A 27,919-nucleotide genomic window follows, 5' to 3' on the forward strand; every position below is an offset into this window, starting at 1 on the left:
GCACCTTTTCATATGCTTATTTTCCATTTACATATCTTCTTTGGTGAGGTATCTGTTCAGATCTTTTGCCTATTTTTAAATTGAATTTTTTTCCTTATTGTTGAATTTTGAATTCTTTGTATATTGTAGATAAAAATCATTTATCAGATGTGTTTCGCAAATATTGTCTCCAACTCTGTGCTTTTCTTTCTCTTAAAGTGTCTTTCAAAGAGCAGAAGCTTTTAATTTTAATGAAGTCCAACTCATCTATATTTTTCTTTCATGGATGGTGTTTTTGATGTTGTATCTAAAAACTCAGCCCCAAACCAAGGTACCTAGATTTTCTCTTATGTTATGTTCTAGAAGTTTGATAGTTTTGCTTCTTACATTTAGATCCATGATCCATTTTGAGTTAATTTTCGTGAAAGGTGTAAGGTCAATGTGTAGATTCTTTTTTTTTTTTGGCATGTGGTTATGTTCCAGTTCCACTTATTAAAAAGATTATCTTTTCTCCACTGGATTGCCTTTGCTCCTTCCTCCAAGATCAGTTACCTATCTTTGACTAGTCTATTTCTGGACTATCAATTCTACCCATTGATTTATTTGCTGATCACTGTGTTGATTATTGCAGCTGTATACTAAATCTTGAAGTCAGTTAGTGTCAGTCCTCTTTGTTATTCTTCTTCACTATTATATTGAATATTTTGAGTCTTTTGCCTTCCAGTATATAATCAGTTTCTTGACATCCACAAAGTAGCTTGCTGGGGTTTTGATTGGAACTGTGCTGAATCTATACATCAAGTTGGGAGGAAATGACATTTTAACAATATTGAATCTTCCTATCCATGTATATTTATTAGGATCTTCTTTGGTTTTTTTTCATCAAAGTTTTGTGGTTTTCTACATAGACGTCTTACAAATACTTTTTTAATACTTCAAAATATACTCTTCAAAAAGTCTTAATGGTGAAAAGATAAAAAGAAATCATTTGCAGTAAAAATAGTATCTGAATAAGAATCATATTGCTGACTCCAAGTACTAACACTATTCTCCTCCTGAAGCAAATTAACTTTATCAACTAAGAATAGTAAAACTCCCATATTATTGTAGCAGTTTGAAAACATGGCTCCAAATTCCTTTGACACTCCTCCTTCCCATGAGGGGCTGGAGGTCTATGTTCCCTATTCCTAGAATCTAGTCCTGTGACACCTTGATCAATATAATATGGAAGTGAGGCTATGCATATTTCCAGGCTCAGACCTTAAAAAGCTAACAGTTTCCACTTCTTGTCTCTTAGAACATTGTTTCTTGGGATATTCTCTCTTGGAACCCAGCCACCATGTTGTGAGGAAGTCCAGCCTGCCCCACAAAAACCCATGTGAAGAGGAATCAACAGCCAATACCACTTTGCTAGCCAAGTGGGCGAGCTATTAGACATGATTCTCTAGCCCAAGTTGAGCCATCCCAGCAGACACCACCTGCAGCAGAGATAAGCTTCCCTGCCAAGCCCTGCCCAAATTTCAGATTTCTGAGTAAAACAAATGACTGTTGCTGTTTCAAGCAAATGAATATTGGGGTACTTTGTGTTCAACTATAGATAAACAAAAACATCCTTACAAATAACTGAATATGGTTTTAAAAACATTAAAATTAAACCAGTAACTTCTATGGACCAGAAATGATCTGCTGGACTTATAGACAAAGTAAAATTCCTAATCCTATAAAAATTATTAATGAATCAATGAATCCTCAGCCTTTTGACTAAAACCAATTATGCTTGTTGTCAATTTACCGCAAACTGAATTAACCCAAATTCACATTAAATCAGAAAGTGTTCAGTTCCATACTAAAACATAAGGAAATATTACTAAAAGTTCTAGCAGAAATAATAAGGTAATAATATATCCATATACTTTGTGCCACAATAACTATCTCAGGCTTAAAATATGTTGATATTTGGGTCAGTCACCTTCAAGTTGATGATCTTAAAGCTCTTCAAAATCTTGAATCTATAGAGAAAATTTAAACTGTCTTCATCATACTGTACTCACTAGATGGAAGCAAGAAAGAATGAATTGTTAACAGAAAAAATAAAAATGGGAGGTCAAGGGCTTCCCTGGTGGCACAGCAGTTAAGAATCCACCTGCCAATGCAGGGGACACGAGTTTGAGCCCTAGTCCAGGAAGATCCCACATGCCATGGAGCAGCTAAGGCCATGCGCCACAAGTACTGAGCCCACGTGCCACAACTACTGAAGCCCATGCACCTAGAGCCCGTGCTCCACGAGAGAAGCTACTGTAATGAGAAGCCCTCGCACCGCAACGAAGAGTAGCCCCCACCTGCCGCAACTAGAGAAAGCCTGTGTGCAGCAATGAAGACCCAATGCAGCCTAAATAAATAAATAAATAATTTTTTAAAAAGGAAAAAGATGGGAGGTCAGGAGACCATCTTAATATTCTGGGAAAATATGTAGAGTAAAAGGAAAGGCAAAGATCCTATAAATTTGGTTAATGCAGTGGAAATAACAGTGATGACAGTTTATAATCTATTCACAAATTAGTTATTTAATTCTAAATCAGATTTATTGCAATAATTTTTAATCTTTACATAAGTACTTAATATTATCTTAAAATGTTCAACTGGTCAAGTCAGTAAAAATTATAATATCCTGCTCATAGATATTTTCCCTTTCTTCTGAGCCAGGTAGAACTTGTAGCAGGATCTTATAGCTGTTGTGCCTCTGGACACAGCTCAAGCCAAAACCTTAAAGTAATCCTTTGAGAGTCATCCAACAGACTAAGGAGATTTGTGCAAGAGGGATAAGAGTAATTATGCTCACATACCAGACTTTGGAATGGAACTGAAGAGTAATAAGGAGGAGAATGTGGGCAAGGTTTCACAGGGTGGTAACAAAGAAACTGGAGGGCATGATGGAAAATGTAAAGGAGAAAGAAATATACCCAAGTTTATACCAACAGGATATCAAAATAAATATACATGAGCTTAAAACAAAGAGAATAAGAGATATAGGTGTCATGGTGATGATAATTATATTACAAAACACAACAAATATATGTGAAAAGTTCATATTTAGGAAGGTCAAATCATTGAGCTACACTGGCCATTAAAGAATAACTTTACTGGTCTGGAACGCCTTAAAGGAAGGAATTGAGTTGCTGTACTTTGTCATGTCTTATAAATAATTGGAAGCTAATTTACCATAAAGATGTCAGTTTTTAATCTACAAATTAAATATAATAATAATAAACAACCTAGCAGAATTTTTATAAAATTAGATGATCCTTATCAGGAAGAAAAAATTCACAAAAATAACCAAGAAAATTTTGAAAAACAACTACAGGCATATCTCGGAGATATTACAGGTTCAGTTCCAGACTACTGCAATAAAGCAAATATAGCAATAAAGCAAGTCACAAATGTTTTGGTTTCCCAGAGCATATAACAGTTATATTTATACTACACTGTGATCTATTAAGTGTGCAATAGCATTGTATCTTTTTTTAAAAAAGTACATACCTTTATTTTAAAATAACTTTATTGCTAAAAAATGCAACCATCATCTGAGCCTTCAGCAAATCATAATCTTTTTGCAATAGTAAATCAAAGATCACTGATCAGGCTTCCCTGGTGGCACAGTGGTTGAGAGTCCGCCTGCCGATGCAGGGCACAGGGGTTTGTGCCCCAGTCCGGGAATATCCCACATGCCGCGGAGCGGCTGGGCCCGTGAGCCATGGCTGCTGAGCCTGCGCATCCGGAGCCTGTGCTCCGCAACAGGAGAGGCCACAAAAGTGAGAGATCCGTGTACCGTAAAAAAATAAAATAAAATAAAATAATAGATTTACTTATTTATTTATTTTTGGCTGCATTAAGTCTTCATTGCTACATGTGGGCTTTCTCTAGTTGCAGTAAGTGGGGGCCACTCTTTGTTGCGGTGCGCGGGCTTCTCATTGCGGTGGCTTCTCTTGTTGCAGAGCACGGGCTCGAGGCAGGCGGGCTTCAGTAGTTGCAGCAGGTGGGCTCAGTAGTTGTGGCTCACTGGCTCTAGAGCACAGGCTCAGTAGTTGCGGCGCACCGGCTTAGTTGCTCCACGGCATGTGGGATCTTCCCGAACCAGGGCTTGAACCCGTATCCCCTGCATTGGCAGGCAGATTCTTAACCACTGCACCACCAGGGAAGCCGTGAAAAACACTTTAAGGAAAGAAAAGACAAGCACAGAGTGGGAGAAAACATTTGCAAAACACATATCTGATAAATAACTTTTATTTACAATATATAAAGAACTCTTAAAATTCCAACAATAAGAAAACCCAATCAAAAGGGAGCAAAAGACCTGAATAGACACCTCACCAAAGAAGATATATAGATGGCAAAAAAGCATATGAAAGTGCCTCAACATCATATGTCATCAGGGAATTGAAAATGAAGACAAAAATGAGATGCCACTACATAGTAATTAGAATAACTAAAATCCAAAAAACTGACACCAAATACTGATAAGCATGTGGAGCAAGAAGACATCTCATTCACGCTGGTAGGAATGCAAAATGGTATGTAGAGCCACTTTAGAAGACAGTTTGGCAGCTTCGTACCAAGCTAAACAGTCTCAACATACAATCCAGCAACTGTGTTACTAGGGTTTACCCAACTGAACTGAAATCATATGTCCACACAAAATCTGCACAGGAATGTTTATCACAGCTTTATTCATAATTGCCCAAAACTGGAAACCACCAAGATGTCATCTTCAATAAGTAAACTGGTGAACTGTGGTAGAACCATACAATGGAATGTAATTTAGTAAGGAAAAGAAATGGTCTGGAGAAAATATTTGCAAACCACTTATGTGACGAGGTATATGCAAAATATATAGAGAACTAGTTAAACTCAACAACAAAACAACAACCAACTCAATTCAAAAATGAACAAAGGGACTTAAATAGACATCTCTCCAAAGGAGGTATACAAATGACCAATAAGCACATGAAAAGATCTTCAATATCGCTAATTATGAAGGAAATGTAAATTAAAACCAAGAGATACTACATCTTACTCATTAGGATGGCAAAAGGAACAAGGGAGGGAGAGAGGAAGAAAGGAGCAAGTATTGGCAAGGATATGGAGAAATTGAAACCAGTTAGAATGTAAAATGGTGGAGGTGTTATGGAAAACAGTATGACAATTCCTCAAAAAATTAAAAATAGAATTACCATATCATCAGGCAATTCTACTTTGGCTATTTAACCAAAATAATTGAAAGCAGGGACTCAACGAGGTTTTTGTTCACCAAATGTTAATAGCAGCATTATTGACGGTAGCCAAAAAGTGAAAAAAATCAAGTGTCCACTGGTGGATAAATGGATTAAAAACAATGTGGTATATATGTACAATGAAATTTTATTCAGCCTTGAAAAGCAAGAAAACTCTGACATATGCTACAACAGGGATGAAACTTGAAGAAATGTTAAGTGAAATAAGCCAGTCAGAGAAGGACAAACAGTGCATGATTTCTATTCATATGAAGTACCGAAAGTAGTCAAATTCTTAGACAGAAAGTAGAATGGTGGGTGCCAGGGGCTAGTGACACAGGATAATGGCGAGTTATTGTTTAACCAGTACAGAGTTTCAGTTTTGGAAGATGACAAAAAGTTCCAGGGCTATATGGTGGTGATGGTTTCACAATAGTATGAATGTACTTAATGTCACTAAACTACACTTTAAAATGGTGCAAATGGTACATTTTGTGTTATGTATATTTTACAATTAATAAAAAAAAAGACTATGCCTTGTGAAGAAACTGCTGAACCCTGGTTTACACTACCAATAAAGAGAAACATACAAACAAAAGTTTGTCAAAGCCAAAGATTTATAGTTTTGCCTAGAGAAAGTCTCTCCATGTATGTATGTAGAAGTACTCTCTATGTATCAATCACTCATATCTCTACAAATTTTTAGAAGACTAAATTGAAGCTGTTAAACCCACATGCCACGGAGCCCACATGCCACGGAGCGGCTAGGCCCGTGAGCCATGGCCACTGAGCCTGTGCATCAGGAGCCTGTGCTCCACAACGGGAGAGGCCACAACAGTAAGAGGCCTGCATACCACAAAAAAAAAAAAAAAAAAAAAGGACCAAAAATGTAGTTTTTTGTTTTTTGCGGTACGCGGGCCTCTCACTGTTGTGGCCTCTCCCGTTGCGGAGCACAGGCTCCAGACACGCAGGCTCCACGGCATGTGGGATCCTCCCAGACTGGGGCACGAACCCGTGTCCCATGCACCAGCAGGCGGACTCTCAACCACTGCGCCACCAGGGAAGCCCCCATTTTTGGTCTTTAAGGTCAACATGATTTATTTACTTGTGCCTCCAAAGCTCAGAAGGGGTCAAAAAGTCGTTATATGATTTGCTTCACACCACCTTTAATGCTACTGCTTCATCATAGACAGCCCATCTAACTTTTTTTTAAAAAGGCTATGTATTTTATATTCTTTTATCTTCACTTTGAACTATTCGAACTTGTTGCTTATTTGCTTCAATTTAAGAATCTTTACTTTAAAACTTTTAACCACTATAAAACGATCAGGGATTGGTTTGAATCGTATGTAGAAATTGTAACACATGATAGCTGAACAGCACAGCATTCATTATCTAGCAATGTTACACCAAAGAGAAAGCTAGTTGGTAGGTATTGCTTACTCTTCACAAAGATGGAGTGTATGTCCATCAGGAAATCTGGTACACTTAGGCACACTATTTCTTAAAGGCTGACGATTACATGATTAAGAATAATTACAAATACATTGAGAAGAAAAAAATCACTAACATTCATATTCGTTTCATTTTTTTAAGTGAAAAATGGTCACATAGTGACTTCAGAGTTGGTCAGAGCCATGTTAAAATTCCGTATCTGCCACTTAAGAGCAAAACAATCCTGAACAAATTACTTCACAACTCTGCACTTCAATTTCCTCATCTGCAAAAATAAGGATAATAATACCTCACAGGATGACTGTCAGAATTAAATAACATGTTAAATAATTGACATGGAGGGCCTGGTGTAGAAAGAAATAAATCTTCTTTCCTTTCCCTCCAATAACAAATAAAACCAGTTCATTTAGTGGCAAGAGAGGAAAAGGAACCCTACAAAGGATTAACAAACACATATTTCTCAGATTTTTCCCTAAGAAATGTAAACAGCTAACTTCTTTTTCTGTCTAATTAACCACAAAATACTACAAAATCCATTACTCTATTTCTGTCCTTATTCCCTCTCAGCTGGACTAATACATCCAACACTTAACTGGCCTCCCTGACTCTAGTCTTATCTTCCTTAAAGGCGTCTTCCACATCATCAGTGAATTACATCCTATCATGCCACTCCTTTGCTTAAAATCCTTCATTGGCTGGTAGTAGTTTACTTTTAAAAATGGAAGTATTTAACAATGGAGTACCACGATATTTATAATTTACTTTCAAATAGATTAGATAATAAAGACTATATGTGTATGTGCATTTTGCTCATATACATATATATGCATATATAATCATACATGTATTTTTCTTTTCTATATACATATAATACATAAATGCAAAATGAGCAAAAAACAGCAAAATATTTACAATGTTAAATTTATGTGGTGGGTTTATGGATTCATTATACTCTATTGCATGTGTGAAGATTTTTATAAAAAGTTGTAAAATTGAAAACAAAATGGAAAATATTATAATATTACAATTAGCATGCTTCATCTATGGAAAAATCGAAAAGAAATAAGAATGTATTTGCTTAAATATGCATAGACAAATTCCAAGCATAAGAAACTGATAACAATGATTTCTTGGGGGTGGGGGTGGGGAGAGCAGTGGTAAATGGGGAACGGAGATGAGAGGAAGACCCTTACATGCTATTTATTTTATAAACACAGAACTCTGTGACTGTATTATCAATTCAAAATATTACATTAGAAAGTAGTGTTGACCATATTTTTACTCAATGCATATGGTTACTGTGAGGATTAAATGAGACAACATATATAAAGCCTTAGTAAGTGCTTGGCACTTGGCCAAGGATCAATAAATGTTTTAGCTAAGTCTAACTGTTGAAGTAAGAAAAAAAAATCTTGGCAATTCCCTGGCGGTCCAGTGGTTAGGACCCTGTACTCTCATTGCCAAGGGCCCAGGTTCAGTTCCTGGTTGGGGAACTAAAATCCTGTAAGCCGTGTGGCACAGCCAAAAACAAACAAACAAAAACTTCAGTATTAATAATACCATCTAATGTATACAACTTAATTTTAATCTACACCCTAGGAATGGTTAGTTATACACTCCAGAAGTGGCTACTTACAGACACGAATTTCAAAACTGATTATCAAAATTTATAACAAAGGAATTTTTTTTTTTTTTTTTTTTTGTTGCCCTGTGTACCGCAGGCCTCTCACTGTTGTGGCTCTCCCGTTGCGGAGCACAGGCTCCGGACGCGCAGGCTCAGCGGCCATGGCTCACGGGCCCAGCCGCTCCGCGGCATGTGGGATCTTCCCGGACCGGGGCACGAACCCGTGTCCCCTGCGTCAGCAGGCGGACTCTCAACCACTTCGCCACCAGGGAAGCCCCACAAAGGAATTTTTTGATTGGCATAAATCAAGACTGAAATTTTTTTCCTTGATGAAATGGTGGTACTTGAAATTTATGACTGTCTACAAAAACTGCGTGTGCACCACTGAACAAGGTTTAAAATCTAGCAAGGTCAGTAGCCTAGACTTTTAGAACAACACTCAAGGTCTAAAGCTCTATTTGCACCTAGGATCTCCCACTGTTGCCTGACTTGACCAGTCTTGCCATCAGACTACTGCTATTGTTTATCTTTAGTGAACCAAGATTCTCATCATAAGGCCTGTGAACTATCTCTTCATAGTGAACCCTACTACCTAACCTGACTGGACAGCAGATCATTCCTATCCTAAGAATTTGTAATCGTCTACCTTTAGTCAACCGAGGTATAACCTCATAGAAATACTGAGAAGATTAAATGAGATATATTAGCCCAAAGGTCCTGCACCAGGAAGAGGAGAACAGCTGGCTGTGAAGGCCAAGAGGGCTTGAGTACAAGAGAGCCAGAGGGCTCTAGGAAACAGAGATTCTGCTCTTAAGTGGCGCATATAAAATCTCACACCATCCAAGTCCCACTGCTGAGGCAGTAATTTGAATGGAGCCTGGGTCAGACCTACTTATTGATTTTGGAAAGCCTCCCAGAGAGGCTAGGCAACTGAGACTCCCCCTGGGGACACAGAAGCTGGCAGCAGCCATTTTGGGGAGCTCATCCTACCATGAGGACACCGGTGTTGTCAAGTAACATTTTGGAGTCCTCCCACTAGCTGATTAGTGCTGGGGGCTTACTGGCCCACAAGTGGGCCAGTACCAGCTTGAAGTCGCCTTGGGCCTCACAGCCAGCCACCCTAGTCCCTGGCCCTGTCCACCAGCAGGCTGGCACCAACCATGGAAGCCCCCAGTTAGTGGTACAGCCAGCTGTACCAGGACCCGACCCGGCCCACAAGCAGGCCAGCAGCCACCACAAAAGGCAGGGCCTCACAGCCAACCAGGTTGAGAGCTAGCCCTGCTTACCAATGCACCCCCAGTAGTTGGTCCCACAACAGAAGGGCCCATGCAGTCCACACAGGGAGCAGCGTTAGAGCTTATAGGTCTGGTGACCAGAGTGGAGTGTGCTGCTGGGCCCCATAGGATGTAACCTATACGCATAGTTCTCCAAGCTCAGGAAATGTAATCAACCTATCTAACACACAGAAATAGACACAGAAATTTAGGCAAAATGAGGAGAAAGAGGAACATGTTCCAAACGAAGGAACAAGAACAAAACCCCAGAAGAACAACTAAGTGAGGTAGAGATCAGCAATCTACCTGATAAAGAGTTCAAGGTAATGATCATGAAGATCTCAACAAACTTCTGAGAAGAATGAATGAAGTGAGAAATTTAACAAAAACATAGAAAATATAAAGGAAAACCAAACAGAGCCAAAGAATACAATAACTGAAATTAAAAATAAACTAGAAGGAATCAACAATGATACAGAAGAACAGAGCATGGACCTGGAAGAGAAGTAGAATTAACCCAAGCTGACCAGAAAAAAGAATTTTTAAAAAACGAGGTAGGGGCTTCCCTGGTGGCGCAGTGGTTGGGAGTCCGCCTGCCAATGCAGGGGACACGGGTTCGTGCCCCGGTCCGGGAAGATCCCACATGCCGTGGAGTGGCTGGGCCCGTGAGCCATGGCCGCTGAGCCTGCGCATCCGGAGACTGTGTTCCGCAACGGGAGAGGCCACAGCAGTGAGAGGCCCGCGTACCGCCAAAAAAAACCAAAAAAAACCAAGATAGTTTAAGAGACCTCAATATCAAGCATACTAACACTCACAGTATAGAGGTCCCAGAACAGGAAGAGAGAAAGGGGCTGAGAATTTATTTGAAAAAATAAAAACTAAAAATTTCTCTAAACTGGGGAAGGGAAGAGACATACAGGTCCAGGAAGCACAAAAAGTTCTAAACAAGATGAACCCAAAAAGATCCACACCAAGACACATTATAATTAAATGGCAAAAACTAAAAACAGAGAATTTTAAAAGCAGCAAGACAAAAGCAACTAGGTAAGTATAACAGAATTCCCATAAGACTATGAGCTGACTTTTCAGCACAAACTTTGCAGGCTAGAAGGGAGTAGCACGACACATTCAAAATGATGAAAGGAAAAAACCTACAACCAAGAATACTCTACCCAGCAAAGCTGCCATTCAGATATGAAAGAGAGACAAAGACAGACAAGGAAAGCTAAAGGTTTCAGCACCGCCAAACAGGCTTTATAATAAGTGTTAAAGGACGTAAAAGGAGATGGAAAAGGTATTCTATGTAAACAAAAATGAAAAGAAAGCTGGGGTATCAGTACTTGCATCAGACAAAATAGACTTTAAAACAAAGACTGTAACAAGAGACAAAGAAGGACATTGTATTAACAATCAAGGAATCAATGCAACAAGGAAAAAAACAATTGTAAATATATATGCCCCTGAGATAGGTACACATAAATACATAAAGCAAATATTAACATAAAGAAACTGACAGTAATGCAAAAATAGTAGGGGCCTTTAACATGCCACTTACATCAGTGGACATATCATCCAGATAGAAAATCAATAAAGGAACACTGGCCTTAAACAACTTGTGAGAACATATTGACTTAATACAGATATACATATAGAACACTCCATCCAAAAGCAGCAGGATACACATTCTTGTCAAGTGCACATGGAACATTCACCAGGATGGATCACATACTAGGCCACAAAACAAGTCTCAATAAATTTAAGAAGACTTAACTCATATCAAGTATCATTTCTGACCACAATGCTATGAGATTGTGGTCAGAAAACTATAAGAAAAAAACTGCAAAAAAAACAAAAACACATGGATACCAAACAACCAAAGGGTCATGGAAAAATCAAAGATGAAATCAAGGAAGATATGAAAAAGGAAACACAATGATCCAAAATCTATGGGATGCAGTAAAAGCAATTCTAAGAGGGAAATTTATAGCAATACAAGCCTACCTCAGGAAAGAAGAAAAATCTCAAATAAACAATCTAACTTTACACCTAAATGAACTAGAAAAAACAGAACAAACAAAACTCAAAGTTAGTAGAAGGAAAGATACAATAAAAATCAGGGACGAAATAAATGAAATAAGACAAAAAAAAGAAAGCCCAGTAGAAAAGATCAATGAAACTAAGAGCTGGTTCTTTGGAAAGATAAGCAAAATTGATAAGGCTGTAGCCAGACTCATCAAAAAAAAAAAAAGAGGTGGCACAAATAAAGAAAACCAGAAATTAAAGTTACAACTGACACCAAAGAAATTAAAAAGGATCATAAGAGATTACTATGAACAATTATGCTCCAATAAAATGAATAAACTGGAAGAAATGAATAAATTCCAAGAAACGTACAATCTTACAAGACTGAATGAGAAAAACAGAAAATATGAACAGACCAAATAATAGTGATGGAATTGAATAAGTAAAAGAAAACTCCCAACGAATGAAAGTCCATGACCAGACAGCTTCACAAGTGAATCCTACTAGATATTTAAAGCAAAGTTAACACCCGTCCTTCTCAAACTGTTTCAGTAATTGAAAAGGGAAGAATACACCCAAACTCATTCTATGAGGCAAGCATCACCCCAATATCAAAACCAACAAAGACATCACAAAAAAGGAAACTACAGGCCCAAATCACTGATGAAATAAAAGAAAAAATCCTCAGCAAAATATCAGCAACCACAATTCAATGATACATTAAAAGTATCATACACCATGACCAAGTGGGCTTTATCCCAGGAATGCAAGAATAGTTCAGTATTTGCCAATCAATCAGCGTGATACACCATATTAACAAACTGAAGAAGAAAAATTGCAGAAAAGAGCATTTGACAAAATCAATATTCATTTATGATAAAAATTCTCGGGGCTTCCCTGGTGGCGCAGTGGTTGAGAGTCCACCTGCCGATGCAGGGGACGCAGGTTCATGCCCTAGTCCGGGAAGATCCCACATGCTGCGGAGTGGCTGGGCCCGTGAGCCATGGCCGCTGAGCCTGTGCGTCCGAAGCCTGTGCTCTGCAACGGGAGAGGTCACAACAGTGAGAGGCCTGCGTACGGGGGGGAAGGAAAATTCTCAACAAAGTGGGTGTAGAGGGAAAATACCTCAACATAATAAAAGCCATATATGACAAACCTACAGCCCACCTCATACTCAACGGTGAAAAGTTGAAAGCATTTCCTCTAAGATCAGGAACAAGAAAAGGATGCCAACTCTCACCACTTTTATTCAACATAGTACTGTAAGTCCTAGTCATATCAATCAGGCAAGAAAAAGAAATAAAAGGAATCCAAATTGGAAAGGAAATGTAAAACTGCCACTGCTTAAGGATGACATGATACTATAAATTGAAAATCCTAAAGATGCCACCAAAAAGCTATTAGAACTAATAAATGAATTAGTAAAGATGCAGGACAAAATGTTAATATGTAGTAATCTCTTGTGTTTCTATACACTAAAAACAACCAGAAAGAGATATTAAAAATAAAAATTCCATTCACAATTATGGCAAAAAGAATAAAATACCTAGGAATAAATCTAACCAAGTAGGTAAAAGACCAATACTTGAAAAACTATAAGACCGTGATGAAAGAAACTGAAGATGACACAAATAAATGAAAAGATATACTGTGTTCATGGATTGGAAGCATTAATATTGTTACAATGACCATACTACTCATGGCAATCTAATACAGATTCAATGAGATCTCTATCAAAATACCAATGGCATTTTTCACAAAACTAGAACAAATAATTCTAAAATTCATAGGGAAACACAAAAGACCCCAACTGGCCAAAACAATCTTGAGAAAGAACAAAGTTGGAGGCATCATGTTCCCTGATTTCAAACTATATTACAAAGTTACAGTAATCAAACAGTATGGTACTGGCATAAAAACAGATCAGTGGAACAGACTAGAGAGCCCAGAAAGAAACCAACACTTCGGTAAATTATTCTACAAAAAAGGAGGCAAGAATATACAATGGAGGAAAGACAGCCTCTTAAATAAATGATGTTGGGAAAACTGGACAGCCACATGCAAAAGAATCAAACTAGACTACATTCTCACACTGTACACAAAAATAAACTCAAAATGGATTAAAGAGTTAAATGTAATAAGACCAGACAGCATAAAAATCCTAGAAGAAAACATAGGCAGTACGCTGTTTAACACTGGTGTTAGTAATTTTTTTTTTTTTTGGATATGTCTCCATAGGCAAGGGAAACAAAAGCAAAACAAAAATAAACAAATGAGATTACATCAAACTAAAAAGCTTTTGCACAGCAACAAAATGAGAAGGCAACCTACTGAATGGGAGAAGATATTTGCTTACAAAATATCTGATAAGAGGTTAACATCCAAATATGTACAAAGAACTCATACAACTCAACATCAAACAAACAACCCAATTAAAAGATGGACAGAGGGCCTGAACAGACATTTTTCCAAAGATACACAGATGGTCAAAAGACACATGAATAGATGCTCAGTATCACTAATCATCAGGGAAATGCAAATCAAACCACAATGAGATATCACCTCACAAATTTCACAATAGCTATTATCAAAAAGATAACAACAAACATTAGGGAGGATGTTGAGAAAAGGCAACACTTGTGCACTATCAGCGGGAATGTAAATTGGTACACTCACCATGGAAAACAGTATGGAAGTTCCCCTTGACAAATTTAAAAACAGAACTATCATATGGTCCAGCAATTCTGCATCTGGGTATTTTTCTGAAGAAAACAAAAACTAATTCAGAAAGATATTTGCACCCCTATGTTCACCATAGCACTATTTACAATAGCCAAGGAAGCAAACTAAATATCCATCCATAGATGAATGAATAAAGAAGATATAGTGTATATAAACAATGGACTATTACTCAACCATAAACAAGAATGAAATCTTGCCATTTGAGACAATACAGATGAATCTAGCGGATAGTATACTTAGTGAAATAAGTCAGGCAGAGAAGGACAAATACTGTATGATTTCACTTATATGTGGAATCTAAAAAAACAAAACGAACAAACATAACAAAACAGAAACAGATCCACAGATGCAGCGAACAAACCAGTAGTTCTTAGCGGGGAGGGGATGAGGAGGATGAGACAAATAGCTAAGAAATATTTAAGAGGTACAAATGACCAGTTATAAAATAAGTAAGTCATACGGATATAATGTACAGTGTAGGAGGTATAGTCAGTAATACTGTAATAACTTTGTATGGTGACAGATGATAACTAGACTTACTGTACTAATCATTTTGTAATGTATAAAAATACTGAATTACTATGTTGCACAGCTGAAACTAATATAACAAATCAATTATACTTCAACAAAAAAAGAAAACTTTTTCTTAATTTATCCAAATCCAATGAAATAATAGACTACTAGACCCGAACAGAGTACTTAGAACTCTCAATGATTTCCCTAAATAAATTACTTAACTAAATGCTTAAGTCTATGACTTTTACACTAGAAGCATTTTCAGGTCTGTATATGCAATTTCATTTCAATCACAAAACTGATATAGTCAATAAGAAAATGAGATATGGGGGTGGAGTCAAGACGGTGGTGTGGGAAGACACCAAGTTAGCATCTCCCCACAACTAGGGCATCTGCCAGCTGCTGGTGGGGGACCCTGATGCCCAAGGAGATGGAAGGAACCCCCAAGTGAACTGGTAGAACATGCGGGGACAGGGCAGGTAGGAGAAGTGGAAGCCAGACAGGATTGGGGCTCCCGAGGCCAGGGAGATCAGGATGGGTAGCTGGGAGGGGCCCTCCGGGAGGAGCAGGAGAGGAGTGCAAGCATTTGCCCTGCCCATGCAGCCTGGGGAGGCTGCTGAGTTCGCAGGCCGGTCCCCTGCCCTCCAAGGCCCCCCTCACCCCAGCCACATTGGTCCTGGGGGCACAGGAGGGAGGCCGGGCAGCTCAGGAGAGGCAGGTGGGAGGAGCCATCCGGGAGGAGTGGCAGAGGAGTGGAGGGCGTTTGCCCTGCCCACTTGGGCCGGGGAGCCTGCTGACTCCCAGGCTGGTCCCCTGCCCTCCAAGGGTACGCGGCCACATTGGTCCTGGGGACACAGGAAGGAGGTCCCCTCTCCCACTGGCCGCATTGGTCCTGGGGGCATAGGAAAGAGGCTGAGGGGAGTTCAGGAGAGGCAGGTGGGAGGGGCCCTCCAGGACGGAGGAGCAGGAGAGGAGAGGAGGGCATTTGCCCCGACCACTCAAGCACAGGAAACCTGCTGGGCTACAAGGTGAGGTCCCTCACCCTCTGAGACCAAGGGTGGGGGGCGTACCTGGACCCCTTCCATTCTTTGAGCCTAAGCCCCACCCCTCACAGCCCCCAGGGCCTTTTCCAGCCCTGTGGGTCCTAAGCATAGGCCTCACCGACTGCCCAAACCTTGCCCTTGCTTAGGCCCCGCCCTCCACAGCCAAGGCTTCCCCCCACCTTTTTTTTTTCGCTTCTACCTCCTCTTTTTTACTACTGTGGTACTGTTGTACCTTCCAGTTGTTGATTCACGTATATTTTTATTTTTATATTCTTTCTAACATATCTGTTAGTTGCCTAGTCTAATTTTATTTTTTACTTTGTTTTTGCGCTCTATTTTTTTTTCCCCACCCCACACACCTCGCGGGATCTTAGTTCACGAGCCAGAGGTTGGCCCGAGGCTCCTGTGGTGGAAGCTCCGTGTCAGAACCACTGGACTAACAGAGAATCTCAGACCCCAGGGAATATTCATCAGAGTGAGGTCTCACAGAGGTCCTCATATCAGCAACGAGACCCAGCTCTACCCAACAGCCTACAAACTCCACTAATGAAATTGAAACCATAATTTAAAATCTTCCAACAAACAGAAGTCCAGGACCAGATGGCTTCACAGGCAAATTCTATGAAACATTTAGAGAAGAGCTAACACCGACCCTGGTCAAAATCTTCCAAAAAATTGCAGAGGGAGAAACACTCCCAAATTCATTCTATTAAGCCACCATCACACTGACATCAAAACATATCACAAAAAAAAGAAAATTATACACCAATATCACTAATGAACATAGATGCAAAAACCCTCAACAAAATACAAGCAAACAGAATCCAACAACATATCAAAAGGATCATACACCATGATCAAGTGGAATTTATCCCAGGTATGCAAGGATTTTTCAATGTACGCAAATCAATCATTGTGATACACCACATTTACAAATTAATAAAAACCAAATGAGCGGGCTTCTCTAGCGGCACAGTGGTTGAGAGTCCGCCTGCCCATGAAGGAGATGCAGGTTCGTGCCCCAGTCTGGGAAGATCCCACATGCCGCAGAGCGACTAGGCCCTTGAGCCATGGCCGCTGAGCCTGCGTGTCCAGAGCCTGTGCTCCGCAACGGGAGAGGCCACAACAGTGAGAGGCCCGCATACCGCAAAAAAAAAAAAAAAAAAAAACCAATATGAGCATCTAAACAGATGCATAAAAAGCTTCTGACAAAATTCAACACCCATTTATGATAAAAAACTCTCCAGAAAATGGGCATAGAGGGGACCTACCTCAACATAATAAAGGCCATATACAACAAACCCACAGCAAACATCATACTCAATGGAGAAAAACTGAAAGCATTTCCACTAAGATCAGCAAAAAGACAAAGATGTCCACTCTCGCCACTGTTATTCAACATAGCTTTGGAAGTCCTAAGCATGACAAACAGAGGAGAAAAAGAAATAAAAGGAATACAAATTGGAAAAGAAGATGTAAAACTGTCACTGTTTGCAAATGACATGGTACTATACATAGAAAATCCTAAAGATGCCACCAGAAAACTACTAGAACCAATGAATTTGGTAACACTGCAGGATACGAAATTAATGCACAGAAATCTCTGGCGTTCTTACACACCAACAACCAAAAATGAGAAAGAGAAATTAAGGAAACAATCCCATTTACCATCACAACAAAAAGAATAAAATACCTTGGAATAAACCTGCATAAGGAGGTGAAAGACTTGTACTCAGAAAACTATAAAACACTGATGAAAGAAATCAAAGATGGGCTTCCCTGGTGGCGTGTGGTTGAGAGTCCACCTGCCGGTGCAGGGGACACGGGTTCGTGCCCCGGTCAGGGAAGATCCCACATGCCACAGAGCGCCTGGGCCCGTGAGCCATAGCCACTGAGCTTGCGCATCCGGAGCCTGTGCTCCACAATGGGAGAGGCCACAACAGTGAGAGGCCTGCATACCGCAAAAAAGAAAAAAAAAAATCAAAGATGACATAGACAGATGGAGAAATATACCATGTTATTGGATTGGAAGAATCAATATTGTGAAAATGACTATACTACCCAAAGCAATCTAGAGATTCAGTGTAATCCCTATCAAACTACCAATGGCGTTCTTCACAGAATTAGAAAAATTTTACAATTCATATGGAAACACAAAAGGCCCCAAATACTAAAAAACAATCTTGAGAAAGAAAAATGGAGTTGGAGGAATCAGGCTCCCCGACTTCAAACTATACCACAAAGCTACAGTAATCAAGACAGTATGGTACTGGCACAAAAACAGAAATATAGATCACTGGAACAGGATAGAAAGCCCAGAGATAAACCCACACACATATGATCACCTTATCTTTGAGAAAGGAGGCAAGAATATACAATGGAGAAAAGACAGCCTCTTCAATAAGTGGTGCTGGGAAAACTGGACAGCTACATGTAAAAGAATGAAATTAGAACATTCCCTAACACCATACACAGAAATAAACTCAAAATGGATTAAAGACCTAAATGCAAGGCCAGACACTATAAAACTCTTAGAGGAAATCATAGGCAGAACACTCTTTTACATAAGTCACAGCAAGATCCTTTTTTACCCACCTCCTAGAGAAATGGAAATAAAAACAAAAATAAACAAATGGGACCTAATGAAACTTGAAAGCTTTTGCACAGCAAAGGAAACCATATGTAAGACGAAAAGACAATCCTCAGAATGGGAGAAAATATTTGAAAATGAAGCAACTGACAAAGGATTAATCTCCAAAATTTACAAGCAGCTCATGCAGCTCAATATCAAAAAAACAAACAACCCAATCCAAAAATGGGCAGAAGACCTGAATAGATATTTCTCCAAAGAAGATAAACAGATTGCCAACAAACACATGAAAAGATGCTCAACATCACTAATCATTAGAGAAATGCAAATCAAAACTACAATGAGGTACCACCTCACACCGGTCAGAATGGCCATCATCAGAAAATCTAGAAACAATAAATGCTGGAAAGGGTGTAGTGAAAAAGGAACCCTCCCTCACTGTTCGTGGGGATGTAAATTGATACAGTCAGTATGGAAAACACTATGGAGGTTCCTTAGAAAGCTAAAAATAGAACTGCCACATTACCCAGCAATCCCACTACTGGGCATTTATTTACCCTAAGAAAACCATAATTCCAAAAGTCATGTACCACAGTGTTCACTGCAGCACTATTTACAATAGCCAGGACATGGAACCAACCTAAATGTCCATCAACAGATAAATGGATAAAGAAGCTGTGGCACATATATACAGTGGAATATTACTCAGCCATAAAAAGAAACGAAATTGGGTTATTTGTAGTGAGGTGGATGGACCTAGAGACTGTCACACAGAGTGAAGAAAGTCAGAAAGAGAAAAACAAATACTGTATTCTAACGCATATATATGGAATCTAAAAAAAAAAAAAGGTACTGATGAACCTAGTTCCAGGGCAGGAATAAAGATGTAGACATACAGAACAGACTTGATGACACAGGGTGGGAAAGGAAAGCTGGGGTGAAGTGAGAGTAGCATCGACATATATACACTACTAAATGTAAAACAGTTAGCTAGTGGGAAGCAGCAGCGTAGCACAGGGAGATCAGCTCAGTGCTTTGCGATGACCTAGAGAGGTGGGATAGGGAGGATGGGAGGGAGGCTCAAGAGGGAGAGGATATGGGGACATATATATGCATATGGCTGATTCACTTTAATATACAACAGAAACTAACACAGTATTGTGAAGCAATTACACTCCAATAAAGACCTATTTAAAAAACAAAACAAATGAGACATGAACGAAATTTCCATAGACTTTTCATAATAACATTCTATCTTTTAAAAATATTCACCTAAAGATTTTTTAAATTGAACAGTGTATTAGTTCCAGATGTACAACATAATGATTTGATATTTACATATACTGTGAAATGATCAGCAGAAATAAGTCGAGTTAACACCGCCACCATAGTTACAAATCCTTTTTCTTACGATAAGAACTTTTAAGTTTTACTCTCTTAGCAACTTTCAAACATGCAATATAGTGTTAACAAAGTCACAATGCCATACCTGGCCCAAGGCTTGCAGGATCTTAGTTCGCCGACCAGGGATCAAACCTGGGCGGGCCCCCAGTAGTGAAAGCACTGAGTCCTAACCATGGGACAGCCAGGGAATTCCCAAAGAGGTTTTAACTTTAAAATATTTTGGGGCTTCCCTGGTGGCGCAGTGCTTGAGAGTCCGCCTGCCGATGCAGGGGACACGGGTTCGTGCCCTGGTCTGGGAAGATCCCACATGCCACGGAGCGGCTAGGCCCGTGAGCCATGGCCACTGAGCCTGCGCGTCTGGAGCCTGTGCTCCGAAACAGGAGAGGCCACAACAGTGAGAGGCCCGCGTACCGCAAAAAAAAAAAAAAAAAAAAAAAATGGGCAGAAGACCTAAATAGACATTTCTCCAAAGAAGACATACAGATGGCCAACAGGCACAGGAAATGATGCTCAAAATCACTAGTTATTAGAGAAATGCAAAATCAAAACTACAATGTGGTATCATCTCACACCAGTCAGAATGGCCATCATTAAAAAGTCTATAAAATAATAAATGCTGGAGAGGGTGTGAAGAAAAAGGAACCCTCCTACTCCTACACTGTTCGTGGGAATGTAAATTGGTACAGCCATTATGGAAAACAATATGGAGGTTGCTTAAAAAACTGAAAATAGCGTTACCATACGATCCAGCAAGCCCACTCCTGGGCATATATCTGAAGAAAACGCTAATTCCAAAAGATAATGCACCCCAATGTTCGTAACAGTATTATTTACCATAGCCAAGACACGGAATCAACCTAAAAGTCCACTGATGAATGGATAAAGAAGATGTGGCGTGCGTGCACGCGCGCACACACACACACACACACACACACACACACATATATATATACAATGGAATATTACTCGGCCATAAAAAAGAATGAAATAATGTCATTTGCAGCAACATGGATGGACCCAGAGATTATCATACTGAGTAACTCAGACAGAGCAAGACAAATACCATATGACATCACTTATACGTGGAATCTAAGAAAATGATACAAATGAGCTTATTTAGAAAACAGAAATAAACTCACAGACATAGAAACCAAACTTACGGTTACCAAAGGGGAAAGGGAGGGAGGGATAAATTAGGAATTTGGGATGAACAGATACATACTACTATATATAAAACAGATAAACAACAAGGACCTACTGTATAGCACAGACAACTATATTCATTACCTTGTAATAACATATAATGAAAAAGAATCGATATATATGTATAACTGAATCACTGCTGTACATCTGAAACACTGTAAATAACTATATTTCAATTTTTTAAGAAGGATTAAAAAAAGATAAAGTCTGTAATATGTAATACTATTGTTCAATATAAGGAAGAAGGACACATCATAAAATGAAAAAAAGTCATCATTTTTCCAGTAATCTATAAAATCATTGCCCATGATGCTTACATTTAAAACCCAAATAGTTATTTCATAAGGAAAACAAAAATCTAAAATGCTATCCTGCTTAAGGAGATGCTGCTATGAAATATTTTAAATTTTCTATACTATTGCATAATCAAATGAGCCCACAGATGTTTAGTGAGAATCTAAGTTCTGTGTTATACTGTGAAAGCAAAAAGGTGAAGAAAATAGTTCCTTCTCTCAAAGAACTTAAGACTATTGGGAAACACAGACAAGGAAATAGGCAATCATAATGAAGCACAACTATTACTAGAAAGAGGTAAGACATAAGAACAAGGCACTCTAAGACCACACAGAATTGGTATTTAACCTAAGCTTGTGAATTCAAATAGTGCTCCTTAGAGAAAGTGATGGTTAAAGTGCCACCTGAAGGATAAATAGACCTTAAATGGGCAAAGGGTGTTGAGGTGGAGTAAGGGAAGGAAAGGACAGAGGGGAAAGCAGAAGAAACAGTCTAAGCAGACAGAACCGTAATCACATAGGAGAGAGTAAGAGAGCATACAAATGCCAGGAAACAGGGATAGCAAGTAGTTCAGAAACACCAAAATATAATTTGTATATGGCTGGAGATTGGGCCAGAAGGGAACTGAGGAGAGGATGAGTGCCAAAAAATGAACAGAAGATGTGAGCAGGGAATATGAAGGCCTCTGTGGCATGTTGAGAAGTTTGGACTTTATCCTCCAGGCAACATGGAGAACAAATTAATACCAATGGCAAGCAGACCAGTTAGGAGGCTGGACGATAGTAACTGCAGTTGCAGTAAGGATGGAATTGAATGAGAGTTAGGAAAATGAATACTAGGATTGAACGACATTGATAGGAGGCCTAAGAGAGGGAGGAGACAAGAATGATACATAGGTTTCTGGCTCAGATAACTGGCTGGGTGTTGGTGACAGTAACTAACAGGGAGAATGAATGAAGTGGTGGAAGAGATGATCATTATCAAATTGTTTCAGATATGCTGTGATTAAGATGCCTGTGGAAAATCCAAGTGGTTAGTTCTAAAGGTCTAGAATTCAAGAAAAAGATGCAGAGTCATATCTTAGATGGAAAGTAGGTCCTAAAGTCAGTGTGTTAGGCAAAAACTGCAAACAGTAAAAATTATCTTTGGAAATTCGTTAGGAAGCCCTTTCACCTCACAGTGGAGACCCACATACCATCTCTTAATAAGCCAGTCCTCTAGCACTGGGACAAACTGCTGTTTCTTTGGTTGAGTACTAAATGATCACTAAGTAGAACATGAAAGATCCAACTTGAATTTTTAAATGCTTTTAAAACATTTTCTACTCTTATCTTCCATGTATATGGGTTGACTTTCTTCTGTGAACAGTGTATATGATGCCAATGAACTATATACATTTAAGCTTTCATATAAATAGATGGTAACTGAAGTCACATTAGATAATGAGATACAGGAAGAGTGTACTAGTTTCCTATTGCTGCTGTAACAAATTACCACAAAGTTGGTGGATTAAAACAACACAAATTTACTCTCTTACAGTTTTGGAGGTCAGAAGTCCAAAATGAGTCTCACAGGGCTAATATCAATGTGTCAGCAAGGCTGGTTCCTTCCGAAGGTGCCAGGGGAGAATCTGTTCCTTGTCTTTTCCAGCTCTTACAGGCTGCCTTACCATGTGGTCAAATCACTCTGGTCTCTGCCTCCACGGTGACATTTCCTTCTCCTCTGACTCCTCCTGTGTCTTTCTTATGTGAACCATTTTGATTACATCAGGCCCAATAGGATAAATTCCCATCTCAAGAGCCTCAATTTAATCATACCTAGAAAGTCACTTTTGCATCCAAGGTAATAGTAATATTCACATGTTCTGGGGATTAAGACGTGGACATTTTGGGGACTTCCCTGGTGGCACAATGGTTAAGACTCCACGCTCCCAATGCAGGGGGCCTGGGTTCGATCACTTGTCAGGGAACTAGATCCCACATGCATGCCGCAACTAAGAGTTCGCATGCCACAACTAAGGAGCCCACCTGCCACAACTAAGGAGCCCATGTGCCGCAACTAAGGAGCCAGCAAGCTGCAACTAAGAAGGCCATATGCCGCAACTAAGGACCAAGCAAGCTGCAACTAAGACCCAGTGCAACCTAAATAAATAAATATTAAAAAAAAAAAAGACATGGAGATTTTAGGCCAAATGGGTATCATTCAGCCTATGACAGAGAGTATGCAAAGAATAAAGGTATTGGTAGTTCTTCAACTGAATGGTGAGTCCACGTCAATTCATTTTGCCATTATGCTTCCTAACATAAATATATGTTACATACATTCATGTGTATATAAAATATATAATGTAAAACACTTTTATAAAAGTAAAGAACTATAAATCAAACTCTGAGAAACACTAGCAGTTCAAGGAATGGACATGGGCATTCAAAGGGAACTGAGGAGGAAAGCCAAAATAGATGGGCATTCAAAGGGAACTGAGGAGGAAAGCCAAAATAGAAGTGAAAGGAAGAATCTTTCAAGAATGAGAAAGTCATCCTTTTGGATTGCAACGGTCATGTAAGATAAGTACTGAGAAGAGTCTATTCATTTAGCAACAGGTTCACTGTCGACCTTGATGAAAGCTATTTCAGTGGAATGGTGGATACAAAAATAGATTACACTGAGCTGAGGAGTGCATGGGAGGTCACGATCTGGAAAAAGCCAGGTGCAGATAAATCTTTTACATACTAGTGAATAAAATACTGTAAATAAACAGACAAAATCTAAGATGCTCTAATAATCCAGGAAGAGGAACTAGAATATAGGTAAGACTTATGAAAGGAGCGGGGAAAAGAGGTAGGGAAGAAAGAAAGGAATAAAAACTAAAAGAAAGAAGCCACAAAAGAAAGAATAATGATGATGATGTTAATGATGATGATAATTTTGTTGTTACAATTTATTAGGCCTTAGCATATGCTGCACACTGCCCCAAGCACTTTATATACTTTATGAAACAGATTATTATGTCCAATTTACAGAACATAAAACAGGCACAAAGTAGACACAGAGCAAGAAATGTCAGAGGTGGCACTCAAATGTCGGTAGTTGACTCTAAAACATGTGCTCCTAACTACTGTATTAACTGATGTGACGGCGCCAATACAGTATTTCAAGTATGAAAAAGCTAAGAATGGCAGAATTAGCCAGAAGCTAATTAGCTAAGAAACTAAGAATTAGCCTGGCAGCATGGCTAATATCGGGAGTTAAAAGAAAATCTCTGGAAAGCAGTTCTTCCCAAAGCTAGAGTCAAGGACACTAAGTAAAGAGATTTTAAGGGAGTTGGCCACATCAACAGTTTGAACTCAAAACCAAAAGATTAAATTGGGGACCAAAATAAAAACTTGAGCCCTAAAGAGGGGCCATTTACAAGCAGTAACTAAGATGTACTTAAACCATTAACTTCAGCAGCAGCAGAATACCAATGTTTTAAGTCTCAACTAAAGGAAAAGAAAACTGAAATTTGTGAAATAACCCCAGATGCACACTGTATCCATACCACTACTAACATGGTATGCTGAAACACATTAATAAGATGGACAACAAGGCTACCACCAAGGTAATCAGAGAAGACAGTGGGACCGGAGCAAGAGCCTAAAAGATAGCAGTAAAGGGGTTTCCCTGGTGGCGCAGTGGTTGAGTCCGCCTGCCGATGCAGGGGACGCGGGTTCGTGCCCCGGTCCGGGAGGATCCCGCATGCCGCGGAGCGGCTGGGCCCGTGAGCCATGGCCGCTAAGCCTACGCGTCTGGAGCCTGTGCTCCGTGGCGGAAGAGGCCACAGCGCTGAGAAGCCCGCGTACCGCAAAAAAAAAAAAAAAAAAGATAGCAGTAGAAAAAAGTTCTCATAACTACCATTAAATCATTTAGACAGTGTCAGTGAAAGGAAAATATATGCTCACCCAGAGAATGAGATCAACTAGGTTACTGGCCACTAGTACCTGTTACATTCTCAAATTCAAAGAAAACTCTGTAGGTTGACCTTTGTCTGCTGGGATGTTACAGTCACTGGTCAACTGGTACACAATACGGGAGTATTATGCCATCATGAATTCTTTAAACATGGAATTGTTCTCTTCCCTAGAAAACTTCTATTATTATTTACAGTTGAATGAGTTGTAAGACCTCAGTGTCCTGATCCTTTGTCATGTCCTTCAGAATATTGGTGAATAAAGCAAATTCTAATAAATATGAGTTATTTACAACCCTAGGAATAGATTAAACTATAATTATCAATAGACCATCTAAAATGAGATCATTCACTTTCATGAAACGAAATAACATACATAAAGCAATTACCACAGTGCCTAAGTGTTCAATAAATTATAGATATTAGAATTCTTAGGACAATCCCTGGTGGTCCAGTGGTTACGACTCTGCACTCCCAATGCAGGGGGCCCAGGTTCGATCCCTGGTCGGGGAACTAAAATCCCACATACTGAAACTAAGTCTGCACACCACAACTACTGAGCCCACAAGCCGCAACCAGAGAAGCCCATGCACCGCAATGAAGACCCAGTATAGCCAAAAATAAATAAATTAATTAAAATGTTAAAAAATAAAAACTTTAAAAAATAAATTAAAAGAATTCTTATTAGCAACTCCCCTCTCCCCAAAAAAGGTTGCAGAGACTCCTGAGTTATAAGGAAGTCTATAACCGATACCTTTGGTGCTCACATTACATTCCTTTGACCCATTTTTCTTTTCAGCCACAGCTACAGAAGCTCAGACTCGGGTCATCATCCAGTATCCCACCTGAAGTGAACTCATTATGCCTGAGGGTCTTCAGGAGCACTAGTATAGCTCAGAGTACAGAAGAGCTAACACCTCCAACCAAAGGGAAATGAGAACCAGTAGATAAATGTTCAAGCCTTCCGCTTTCAAATGGATAATACTGAAAGGCATTCTGTATGCTTAGGAGATTCCAGTGGAACTGAGCCTCCTACTGCTTGCTCACTGCAGCAATCTCAATTATCACCCTTTTTCCTTCCTTCCCAGTCTCACTCCAGAGCTCCTCACTTCTAGTTCCTATGTCAACTCTCAAATAAACCACCTATACCCATGTCTTGGTCTCATACTCTTCTTTGGGAAATGCCAATCTAAGACAAAGCCCACGCACAAGATCCTAAGAAATGATCACCTATCCTTGGATTGAACACTTTTACCCTAACACATTCATCCTCAAAGCAGATGCTCCAAAGGCATACATCCTATCAAAGTGTAGAATTGCAGTCTTGGAGACTAGAAAAGAACTACAAGCATTTATTGAATGAGTGAGCAAACTTAGCAAGCAAAATCCCAGAGTTAAGAAACAGGTAAGAGATCAGTCTATACAATATATACAAACATTATTTGTTCCCTAAAGATATTGCAATATAAAATATTCCTGGTTCTTGGGACTTCCCTGGTAGCACAGTGGTTAAGAATTCGCCTGCCAATGCAGGGGACACGGGTTCGATCCCTGGTCCGGGAAGATCCCACATGCCACAGAGCAACTAAGCCCACGCGCCACAACTACTGAGCCTGTGCTCTATCTAGAGCCCACACGCCTAGAGCTTGTGCTCTGCAACGAGAAGCCATCTCAATGGGAAGCCCTCGCACAGCAATGAAGAGTAGCCCCCTCTCGCAGCAACTACAGAAAGCCTGCGCACAGCAACAAAGACCCAACGCAGCCAAAAAATAAAAAATAAATGAATAAATAAAATATTCTTGGTTCTTAATTTTTGTTCAAGGGGCCCAGCTTTCATTACAACCAACTTCCAGAGTTTCTATAACCTATATGCATATGATACAACAGCATAACTACAATTACAAACAATGACTATATCACAGTAAACCCTTAGTCTGTTTAATCTTAACTGAGTATTCCCCCAAGATTTTTTTTTTATAAATTATTTTATTTATTTATTTTTGGCTGCATTGGGTCTTCGTTGCTGCGTGCAGACTTTCTCTAGTTGCGGCAAGCGGGAGGCTACTCTTCGTTGTGGTGCGCGGGCTTCTCATTGTGGTGGCTTCTCTTGTTGCGGAGCACATGGGCTCTAGGCGTGTGGGCTTCAGTGGTTGTGGCATGCGGGGTCAGTAGTTGTGGCTCACGGGCTCTAGAGCGCAGGCTTAGTAGCTGTGGCATACGGGCTTAGCTGCTCCACAGCATATGGGATCCTCCCGGACCAGGGCTTGAACCCGTGTCCCCTGCATTGGAAGGCGGGCTCTTAACCACTGCGCCACCAGGGAAGCCCTCCCCCAAGATTTTTAAAGCTTGGTACCAAAGAAAGGGTTTTTCAGTCCCTCCCTCATGATAAAGCTATGAGATATAAGCCTGAAAAAAACTTCAGTTTTTCAGTGTTAAATAGCTGAACACTATTGTGTTCCAACAGCTATGATATCTGCCACATCAAAAAAAACAAGCTGAAGTAGTAGCTGACAAATGGCAGAGACAAATTAGAGAGAGAACCTAGTAGCTTTCTAGCTCT

The 27,919-nt window shown here is 39.6% G+C and overlaps 1 protein-coding gene and 1 non-coding gene across 4 annotated transcripts in view; one reads left to right on the forward strand and one right to left on the reverse strand.

Moving 5' to 3' along the window:
• The window catches only part of NDUFS4 (NADH:ubiquinone oxidoreductase subunit S4), a 119,174-nt gene that overhangs the window by 77,549 nt on the left and 13,706 nt on the right, over positions 1 to 27,919 (reverse strand). The window lies entirely within an intron of this gene.
• Positions 25,800 to 25,872, forward strand: TRNAG-CCC (transfer RNA glycine (anticodon CCC)). The gene has a single exon. It is a non-coding gene; the product is annotated as a tRNA-Gly (tRNA).

This window comes from Delphinus delphis, chromosome 3 (assembly GCF_949987515.2).
Source record: "Delphinus delphis chromosome 3, mDelDel1.2, whole genome shotgun sequence".
NCBI lineage: Eukaryota > Metazoa > Chordata > Mammalia > Artiodactyla > Delphinidae > Delphinus > Delphinus delphis.